An 11,296-nucleotide genomic window follows, 5' to 3' on the forward strand; every position below is an offset into this window, starting at 1 on the left:
CTATGCTGTCTTTTCTTTTTTGCGGAAGTTTTTCATTTTGATGGGCCCGACAGTTTATTTGTGCTTTTGTCTCCCTTGCATTAGGTGACATACCTACCTCTTACTTTGCTGGGTGGTGTTTCATGGAAGCACAGGAGAGAGAGGAAGCCACAGTGTTTCCCAAGGTCTGCCCATGCTCTGGTGCCTTTGTGGGAGGCACAAATGCCTTTCCAGTGTTGCACATCAGCTCTCAGTTCTGGGCACTAACAGGAAGCTCTAGCCTTGCTTCCTCTCATGCTGGGCCCGAGGGAAGAGCCAGGTGCAGGAGTACAGAAGCTGCAGCCAGGTGGGAGAACTCATCCCCCTCCTAAATCACTGGTGTTGGTGCTCTCAGCTTTCGATCCTCACCTGCCAACAACAGCACTCCAAGCACCAGTCACAGGGAGCTGCCAGGACCTGCAGACATGTGAAAGCATCTGGGAAAATATCAAGTAGTCAGTGTGAACAGAGGAGGGGGACTCCCCCAAGGTACATGCCTGGGGTGACTCTATTGGCTGCAGAGTGATGGCTGGACTCCAGTGCCCCACTCCCCCATGTGCAGCGAGCACCCAGTCACAGAGCTTCAGTCCCCTTCCAAGGGTGGGGGCTGCTTGGACAGGATGCGGTGGTAATAATATCTTCATTTGTCTAACATTCCGTACTATTCAAAGTGCATCTGCAGATACTCAGCTCAATTAATCCAATTAATCTTCATGGTCCCAGCTGTAGATAATTAGACAGGTATTAGTATGTTCACCTAAGCAAAGAAAATGAATGGTTGCTTTGCAAAAGAAGAAATACAGGTAACTAATAAATTCAAACTAAAACAAGACACAATTTGTCATTTGTCATATTGGCCAGAATTATTTTAAAAGTTAATGTTTGTTTGGTGTTTTGTAAAGCTTACTGAGTCGCTGTTAAGCACCAGGTGTTGGGAGAGACAGAAAGGACATACAGACCTGGATTAGTCCAACTGAGTCCTTGTCTAAAGCAGAGCTTCTCCACTTCTGCATGACTGACGTTAGGGTTAGGGTTACACTTGGTTTCGGGGGAGCAGCTCCTGAATACAAAGGATGCTCAGCAGCACCCCAGCCTGCACACACCAGATAGTATCCCATCCCCAGCTGAGAGAACCAAAAATGTCTCCTGGGCAGCACAATTGCCCCCAGTTGAAAACCACTGGTCCAGGTTAACAAGAAAACTGGGAAACTCTGTTTAGGAACTGTTGGTGGGAGTAGTGTTTAATTGGAGAGTAATGTGACAATGAGTCTTGACAATGCATCTTGAGCTTCCTCAGATGCCTCACCCCAGCACATGCACTTGTTGTAGGCCGGGGGAACAGCAAGAGAGCTTTGTGTGGCTTGTCTCTGAGTGAAGAAAGCAAGCCTTGCTAGAAATTCTAACCCAAGTCTACACCAACCAGGACATACACAAATTCAACACAGAAAACAAGTGAACTGTACCCATTCACAGATGCAACACAGCAAAATGAAGATTGCCCAAGAAAAAGAGAAAACCGTAATAGCAGTTGAGGGGCAAGTGATTCTTTGAACATCTTCTCCTCAGCCATAAGAAAAGCCCACAGGAAAGGAATGATATCTGTATGGAGCTATAAGGGGAAAAAAATCTAAAATTCTACATTATAATAAACTATTGTGCAAAAGTAAAGACAAAACTAAGACATCTTCAGACAAATAAAGATTGAAAAAAAGTTACCACTCAGAGCATGAAAGAATTCTGAAAAGAAGCTGTTGACCAATAAGAAATAAGTAGCAAAAGCAGACAATCATGTCTTCACACTGTTGGGGGAGGGGGAGAGGCACAGTCCTGAGGTCCAGAGGTCACTGAAGCAAGAGTGCACGTCAAAGCTTATGGTCCGCCATGAAAAGAACTACCCTTGAATGAGGGACTTCCATACCAGCACCAGAAGTACAGGGAATAAAGGAACTTTGATCAGTTATTCAGTCTGTACTCGCAGACGGAAAAGAAGAAAAAAAAATGTCAAGAAAACTGCAATAAATAGAGAGTACAAAATGCCATTATTGAAACTCAGTCTAAATTCATCAATCATCACAGTAAATATAAATGGATAAAATAATACAGTTAAAAAACAGTTTTGAGATAAGACTTATCCACCTACATGCCCTAAGCTGGTGTAATAACATCAGAAAAGATCGATGTGAAAAGTTGGAAAGAAGAAAGATGTCAGAAATTTGGCTGAGCAAACCAAGACTAGGTGGAAAAGGAACCCTGCTGACCGCCTGTTAATGTTGACAAAACCACAGATGGCCTGGCCTGGAAGGAAGACCCAGCATGCTCCAAAACAGGAGAGCACCTCTGAGAAGCCAAAGTGCTAAAATTCCTTGGCAAAGGTGAACTTCAGGAACTAGCCAAAAGCCTCAGTATCGGTAGATGCATAGAAAGGGTTACTAAATAGAACATCTTCAAAATCAAGAACTTCTCACACAAACAAGCAAAATGCCAGGAAAATGTTCTAATGGGAGTTGTGGTGTGTCTGGGAGAAAAGGTCCTGTGGCCACATGTTAGTCTCTGGGTCCTTGTGAAGCTTGATAGGTGGATCCTGAAATCCACATGAATAAATAAAAAAGGTAACTGGCCGTGATGACTTTGGAGAAGAATGCAGTCTGGAACTGCTTGGAATGGGATAGCACAGAGATGGCTATCTGGGAAGCTGCTATGCAACAGAAGCAGCGTGACAACCTCCCAGTGAAAAGACGGATCCATCAATTACTGGTGTGGGGAGCCACACACTGCAAGCCAGCCACGTTCATGTCCACCCTGCACCGGAACTAAATTCCAGGTGGACTTAATACATGAATGTTAAGAGGAAAAGCAGAACGTCTAGGACAATGATCACCTAACATTTCCTGTGTGATTTTTCAGGCATTGGGAACGCTTTCAAGGAGATTACAGTAAATCTGAAAAACAACAAAGCCAACACTATTATCCCCATTTTATAAAGGAGAAAATAGGATCCAGAGAGAAGTCTCTTCCGAGTCACAGAGCTGCTAGGTACTGCGGCCTACCAGCACCAATGCTCTGATGATGCCAGGCACTCTCCACAGAGCGGGAGCAGGTATGCACTTCCTAAAGAAAATGCCCAGAGCACAAGCCATAAGAGAAAATATGGGTAAGTGGGACTAGGTTAACTTCAAAATCTTTGACATGAGACACAGCAAGCTACATGACAGAGAAGTTGTAGTCTAAAAAAAAGAAAAAAAGAGAAAGTCTTTGGAATGCAACACAGCAGACAAAGACATAGCATCTGGACTACATAAAAAATCAAAAATTAATGAGGAAAATGCACCCAGGCCAGTAGGAAGAGCAGCAGGTGACAAAGGGAAGCAGGAGAACTATGCTCACATTTCTGAGCACAGGGGAAATGCAAATGAAGTAATAAGACATAAGTTCCCCACAGTCAGGTCAGCAAAATGTATACTCTGACAACACCTTGCTGGAAAAGCCATGAGCCAGGGGCAGTCTGACAGCATGCCAGGGGAATGTGGGGCTGTGAACGGGAGCAGCCCTTTGGCAAGACAGAGAGACCCCAGCAGCTGTGCATCTTGAGGGAGCCGCTGGGAACTCGCCGCACCCTGCCTCCTCTCACCATCTCCGTGTAGACAATTTCTGCACAGTCTGCTATCAAAAGCCTTCTCCCTCTCCCTACAGCTGTAGGCATCACTCAGTCCATCAGAGCCCCACGGAAACTCCCACACAGAACATAATGAGCCATTAAACATGACTTTGAAGACAAATGTTTAACCACAGAGGAAAACATTCACAGCACATTGTTAAAGAAGGGTTCAAAACATGATGTACAATAAGATCCAAATTTTAAGTAAACGTACAGGAAAGAGAAAATATGCAAAAACTATACACTAAATATTCTCTGTGTTTATTTCTAACTGGTTTTATATGTACCTCTTTCCTAGTTGTACATCTTATTTCAAAAATTTAAATCTTCTTTATTAACAGTGTAACTTTTGTGATTAAAAAGTTTTAAAATCCATGTTTCTAATACTCTACTACTTTACATATTTATCATACATACCATATGTTTATGGGTTATGAATACCCATATATTTTATATGCACACAAATAGGCAAGTATGTACTTATCACATATCATTATTATATCATTAAATACTTCTGTTTTTCTTCTTCCAGACTCTGTGCTCAGTGCTTTACCTACACAACCTCAAGTCCGACTCCCTAACTAACCATTGAATAACGTACTTTTTTCTTTTTCCATTTAAACTCAATTAGCCAACATATAGTACATCATTAGTTTCAGATGTAGTGTTCGTGACTCATCATTTATCTATTATGAAATTGATGGAGATTTGTTTTCCATGTATGGCTGTTATAAACAATGCTGTTAAAAGCATCCATGTCTTTGTATCCTCATGGATATATATTCTTGTTTCTCTATGGCCACAGCTCTTAAGCTTTAACATACATCAGAATCACCTGGACAGTTTGTAACAACACAGACTGCTGGGCCCTACCCCTAGGTCCATATACATGATGGAGTATTATGCCTCCATCAGAAAAGATGAATACCCAACTTTTGTAGCAACATGGACTGGACTGGAAGAGATTATGCTGACTGAAATAAGTCAAGCAGAGAGAGTCAAGTATCATATGATTTCTCTTATTTGTGGAGCATAACAAATAACATGGAGGACATGGGGAGATGGAGAGGAGAAGGAGTTGAGGAACAACCTAGAGTTGGTGATCGATTGAGTTTGGAGTAAAGCTCAGGAATTTGGCATTTCTAAGACGTTTCTAGCTGTTGCTCATACTGTTGGACTATGGAACACACTTTAAAGACTCCTGCTCTATAGTATCAACCAAGAAGTGGAAGGGCTGGGTTATAGAGTATGTGTAACTTAAGCTTTAGGAGACAGTGCCAAACTGTTTTCTTCTGAGTGGCCATGTCAATATCTCCACCAGTGGTGAATGGCAGTTCTTCCTGCTCCATTTTCCTGCCAATGCAGGGTATCGGCAGGCTGTTTCCATTTAGCAATATGGTATATGTGGTAACAGTATTCCATTGCTTAACTTAAATCTCTCCGGTTACTAATAATTACTAACTTGTGAACACATTTTTATGAGTTAATTGGGCATTTTGTTTTTAAACATAATGCTGCATTCCAGCTGCTTATATTTTGTTTAGGATTTTTGTTCCCTACTTTCATGAATGAGGCCATCCTGTGATTTTTCTCTCTTGTTCTGTCTTTGTCAGGCTTTTGGTATCAAGGTCAGGCTAGACTCCTGAGTTGGGGAATATTTCCTCTTTTTTTTAATGCCTGAAAAAGTTTGCATAAGATTGAAACTATTTGAGGGGAGCCTGGGTGACTCAGTGGGTTAAAGTCTCTGCCTTCAGCTCAGGTCATGATCCCAGGGTCCTGGGATGGACCCCCACATCGGGCTCTCTACTTGGCAGGGAACCCCCCCACCCACCTGCCTCTTTGCCTACTTGTAATCTCTGTCTGTCAAATAAATAATTAAAACCTTAAAAAAATTGAAACTACTTGATTCTTCAACATTTGGTACAATTTGTCAACAAAGCCATACAAGCTTGGAGTTTTGAGTGAAGATTTTTTTTAAAGAACAAAAGTTCACCTTTGCCAAGGAATTTTAGCACTTTGGCTTCTCAGAGGTGCTCTCCTGTTTTGGAGCATGCTGGGTCTTCCTTCCAGGCCAGGCCATCTGTGGTTTTGTCAACATTAACAGGCGGTCAGCAGGGTTCCTTTTCCACCTAGTCTTGGTTTGCTCAGCCAAATTTCTGACATCTTTCTTCTTTCCAACTTTTCACATCGATCTTTTCTGATGTTATTACACCAGCTTAGGGCATGTAGGTGGATAAGTCTTATCTCAAAACTGTTTTTTAACTGTATTATTTTATCCATTTATATTTACTGTGATGATTGATGAATTTAGACTGAGTTTCAATAATGGCATTTTGTACTCTCTATTTATTGCAGTTTTCTTGACATTTTTTTTTCTTCTTTTCCGTCTGCGAGTACAGACTGAATAACTGATCAAAGTTCCTTTATTCCCTGTACTTCTGGTGCTGGTATGGAAGTCCCTCATTCAAGGGTAGTTCTTTTCATGGCGGACCATAAGCTTTGACGTGCACTCTTGCTTCAGTGACCTCTGGACCTCAGGACTGTGCCTCTCCCCCTCCCCCAACAGTGTGAAGACATGATTGTCTGCTTTTGCTACTTATTTCTTATTGGTCAACAGCTTCTTTTCAGAATTCTTTCATGCTCTGAGTGGTAACTTTTTTTCAATCTTTATTTGTCTGAAGATGTCTTAGTTTTGTCTTTACTTTTGCACAATAGTTTATTATAATGTAGAATTTTAGATTTTTTTCCCCTTATAGCTCCATACAGATATCATTCCTTTCCTGTGGGCTTTTCTTATGGCTGAGGAGAAGATGTTCAAAGAATCACTTGCCCCTCAACTGCTATTACGGTTTTCTCTTTTTCTTGGGCAATCTTCATTTTGCTGTGTTGCATCTGTGAATGGGTACAGTTCACTTGTTTTCTGTGTTGAATTTGTGTATGTCCTGGTTGGTGTAGACTTGGGTTAGAATTTCTAGCAAGGCTTGCTTTCTTCACTCAGAGACAAGCCACACAAAGCTCTCTTGCTGTTCCCCCGGCCTACAACAAGTGCATGTGCTGGGGTGAGGCATCTGAGGAAGCTCAAGATGCATTGTCAAGACTCATTGTCACATTACTCTCCAATTAAACACTACTCCCACCAACAGTTCCTAAACAGAGTTTCCCAGTTTTCTTGTTAACCTGGACCAGTGGTTTTCAACTGGGGGCAATTGTGCTGCCCAGGAGACATTTTTGGTTCTCTCAGCTGGGGATGGGATACTATCTGGTGTGTGCAGGCTGGGGTGCTGCTGAGCATCCTTTGTATTCAGGAGCTGCTCCCCCGAAACCAAGTGTAACCCTAACCCTAACGTCAGTCATGCAGAAGTGGAGAAGCTCTGCTTTAGACAAGGACTCAGTTGGACTAATCCAGGTCTGTATGTCCTTTCTGTCTCTCCCAACACCTGGTGCTTAACAGCGACTCAGTAAGCTTTACAAAACACCAAACAAACATTAACTTTTAAAATAATTCTGGCCAATATGACAAATGACAAATTGTGTCTTGTTTTAGTTTGAATTTATTAGTTACCTGTATTTCTTCTTTTGCAAAGCAACCATTCATTTTCTTTGCTTAGGTGAACATACTAATACCTGTCTAATTATCTACAGCTGGGACCATGAAGATTAATTGGATTAATTGAGCTGAGTATCTGCAGATGCACTTTGAATAGTACGGAATGTTAGACAAATGAAGATATTATTACCACCGCATCCTGTCCAAGCAGCCCCCACCCTTGGAAGGGGACTGAAGCTCTGTGACTGGGTGCTCGCTGCACATGGGGGAGTGGGGCACTGGAGTCCAGCCATCACTCTGCAGCCAATAGAGTCACCCCAGGCATGTACCTTGGGGGAGTCCCCCTCCTCTGTTCACACTGACTACTTGATATTTTCCCAGATGCTTTCACATGTCTGCAGGTCCTGGCAGCTCCCTGTGACTGGTGCTTGGAGTGCTGTTGTTGGCAGGTGAGGATCGAAAGCTGAGAGCACCAACACCAGTGATTTAGGAGGGGGATGAGTTCTCCCACCTGGCTGCAGCTTCTGTACTCCTGCACCTGGCTCTTCCCTCGGGCCCAGCATGAGAGGAAGCAAGGCTAGAGCTTCCTGTTAGTGCCCAGAACTGAGAGCTGATGTGCAACACTGGAAAGGCATTTGTGCCTCCCACAAAGGCACCAGAGCATGGGCAGACCTTGGGAAACACTGTGGCTTCCTCTCTCTCCTGTGCTTCCATGAAACACCACCCAGCAAAGTAAGAGGTAGGTATGTCACCTAATGCAAGGGAGACAAAAGCACAAATAAACTGTCGGGCCCATCAAAATGAAAAACTTCCGCAAAAAAGAAAAGACAGCATAGTGAATGGGAGGAGGTATTTATAAATGACGTATCTGATAAGGGGTTACTATCAAAAATATATAAAGAACACATACAACTCAACACCCCAAAACCCAAATAATCCAGTTTAAAATGGGCAGAAGACATGAATAGACATTTCTCCAAAAAAGATATTTAGATGGCCAGCAGACTCATGAAAAGATGGCTCAGAATCATTCATCACTGAGGAGATGCAGATCAAAACCATCATGAAGTATCACCTCACACCTGTCAGAATGGCTAGAATGAACAACACAAGAAACAAGTGTTGGCGAGGATGTGGAGAAAAAGGAACCCTCCTGCACTGCTGGTGGGAATGCAGACTGGTGAAGTCACTGTGGAAGACAATATGGATGTTCCTCAAAAAATAAAAATAGACTTATCATGTGACCCAGTAATTGCACTACTGGGGACTTACCCAAAGAAAATGAAAACACTAACTTGGAAAGATATATGCCCACCCCATGTTTATTTCAGCGTTATTTCTAATAACCCATGTATGGAAGCAACCCAAGTGTCCATCAAAATATGAATGGATAAAGAAGTTGTGGTATATATACACAGATGTGGTGTTTACACACACACACACACACACACACACACACACACACACACAGTATTATCCAGCCATCAGAAAGAATGAATTCTTGCCATTTGCAACAACAGGGATGGACCTAGGGAGTATAATGTTAAGTGAAATAAGTCAATCAGAGAAAGATAAATGCCATATGATTTCACTTATATGTGGAATTTAAGAGAGAAAACAGATGAATAAAGAAAAGAAAGAAAAACCAAAAAAAAAAAAAAAAAGAAAGAAAGAAAAAACAGTCTCTTAATTACAGAGAACACACTGATGGTCACCAGAGGGGAGATGGGTGGGAGGTGGGTTAAACAGGTGATGGGGAGTAAGAGTACACTTATTATGATGAGTTCTGAGTATAGAATTCTCAAATCACTATATTGTACACCTGAAGCTAATATAAAACAATATGTTAGTTATACTGGAATTAAAAAAAAAAAAAAAGGAGATAACCATACCTCCATGGCTCCTAGAGTCTTTGGGAGTGACAGCCCCTTAATCTGATGAAATCTGTGGGTTTGGAAAATATGTGATTTTATAGCTGATTTCAGGGGCTTCAGGGTCCCCTGTTGACAAACCCCGGGCTCCAGGAATCCTTGGTTAGAGGCAGCAGCCTATACTAAGCTGGACATGAGTGTCCCTATCAAGGGGCACCAGAAATCATGTAAAATCACCCAGGTGGTCAGAGGACATGCAGGTCCCCAAGTTCCTTGCTTCTTCCCACATCTGCATTTTTTACATGCTGTGCATCTCATGGGGGGGATGTTGCTGCCTTTACTGAGAGCTGGTACTGATGGCTGAGATGTCACTTTCTCTGTGGCCTGTGGCCTGTTTCCTCACCTCCCTGGGGGCAGCTGGAGCATCAGGCTAGATCCCCAGAGCACCATTCTGCCATCTTTGACTGTACTCATAGTAATATTCTTTGAAAATTGTTGTGACTGCACATTAGGTCATCAGTTAGATGACAGTTCTGTATTCTTGGTCACTTAAATTTTTTCTCAATATTCACCATTGTAACTCTCACACCTTTGGCATATCACCTCATTCTTAATTTCTTTTTCTTCATCTAAGATTATTTCTTAGGATATTTTCCTGTAAGTTTGAGAGCATCAGATGCTCTCCATGCTGGCGGCTACTCGCTCGTACTCCCCAGGCCTGCACATTCTCCGTTTCACCTGTATTTGACTGCCAACAAGCGTTAAAGCTCTTAAAACATTTCCCAAGCTTGTAGGTGAGAAACCGTATGTTGTTATTGAATTCAGTCCGTGTCTCATGAATTTGAGCATTTGCCTTTTCTTTTGTGATTATGTGTTTATGTCTTTGGGCCACTTTTTACTGGGTGTTTTTCATTTTCTGATCTAAGAGATCTTTTTCTGTTTTAAGAATATTATACATATATAATACAAGTATTTTCTATATGTTATTACTTCCCTTATAACTCTGTGGTCATTAATCCACATGGAATTTATATCAGTGCAAGTCATGAAGTTGTTTCATCCCAGATGATCAGCTAGTTGTCACATCTATTGAATTGTTCACTTCTGTACTATTGATTTTAAATATCACTCTTACCACACAGTATGCCTGGGTTCATTTCTAAATTTCTATAGTTGTTTTTGGATAGTAACAGTCCATTTTAGTTCAGTGTTCATGTTTTGTTGAGACAAGCCAAACATGGGCCATTGCCCTTCTCCCTCCTTTTTCCTTTCTTCTCTCCCTCTATCTCCCTCCATCCTCTACCTGCCTCCAACCCCTGCATCTTCCTCCTCTCTCCTCCATCCCCTTCCATGCCTCCAGTCCCCTCCATCCCTCCTCCGTCTCTCTCTATCCCCCCATCCCCACCATCCCCCCTCCATACCCCGTATCTTCCCCTCCCTCTTTATCTTTCCCCCTCCATCCCTCCCCATCTCCCTCTATCCCTCTCCATCTGCCCTCCATCCCCCTCCCTCCCCATCGTCCTCCTTCACCCCCCTCCATCCTCTTCTATCTCCCTCTGTGCCCTCCCTCCCCTCCCATCTCCCTCTCACTCCTTTTTTATCTTTTAGGCACTGATCTTATAATTTGTTCTTCCTGATAAACTTTAGAATCATGTTGTCAAGCTTCAGAAAGCCTCATGTTAGCATTTCAATTGGAATTTCACTAAATTTATAGCTTAATTTTAAAATGTTTGATATTTCACTACATCATACCTTCTCATTCAAGAATGTGATGTATCTTTCAATTCTTTCATTGTCTTTTCTATTCCTTGGCAAAAATTTTATAATATTTTTCACTAAGTCCTGTACATTTCCTGTCGAGATTATCCTGAAGTATGTTATATTTTCGTGGCTCTTGTACGTGGACTCCTTCCCAGAGTCTCCGGCTTGTTATTGTGGATAAAGGATCTCGCTGATTTGTTAACAGGTCATTCAGTACCTCAGTAGCCTTTTTGCTTCCCAGCTAGACATTTTTTTTTTGCATGAAAATAATAATCTTCTTTTTATTTTTCTAATAGACCATTTAAAGATTTTTGATTATTTTTGGTAGAACAATGATAGAAACAAATATGGTGGGGATTTTCACCTTTTGGCAGGCATTGATGGATTAAGTGTATTACTTTTCTGTGTAGTATTTCGCGAGGACAGTTACTTTTTATCATGACA

Source organism: Meles meles, chromosome 16 (genome assembly GCF_922984935.1).
Source record: "Meles meles chromosome 16, mMelMel3.1 paternal haplotype, whole genome shotgun sequence".
NCBI lineage: Eukaryota > Metazoa > Chordata > Mammalia > Carnivora > Mustelidae > Meles > Meles meles.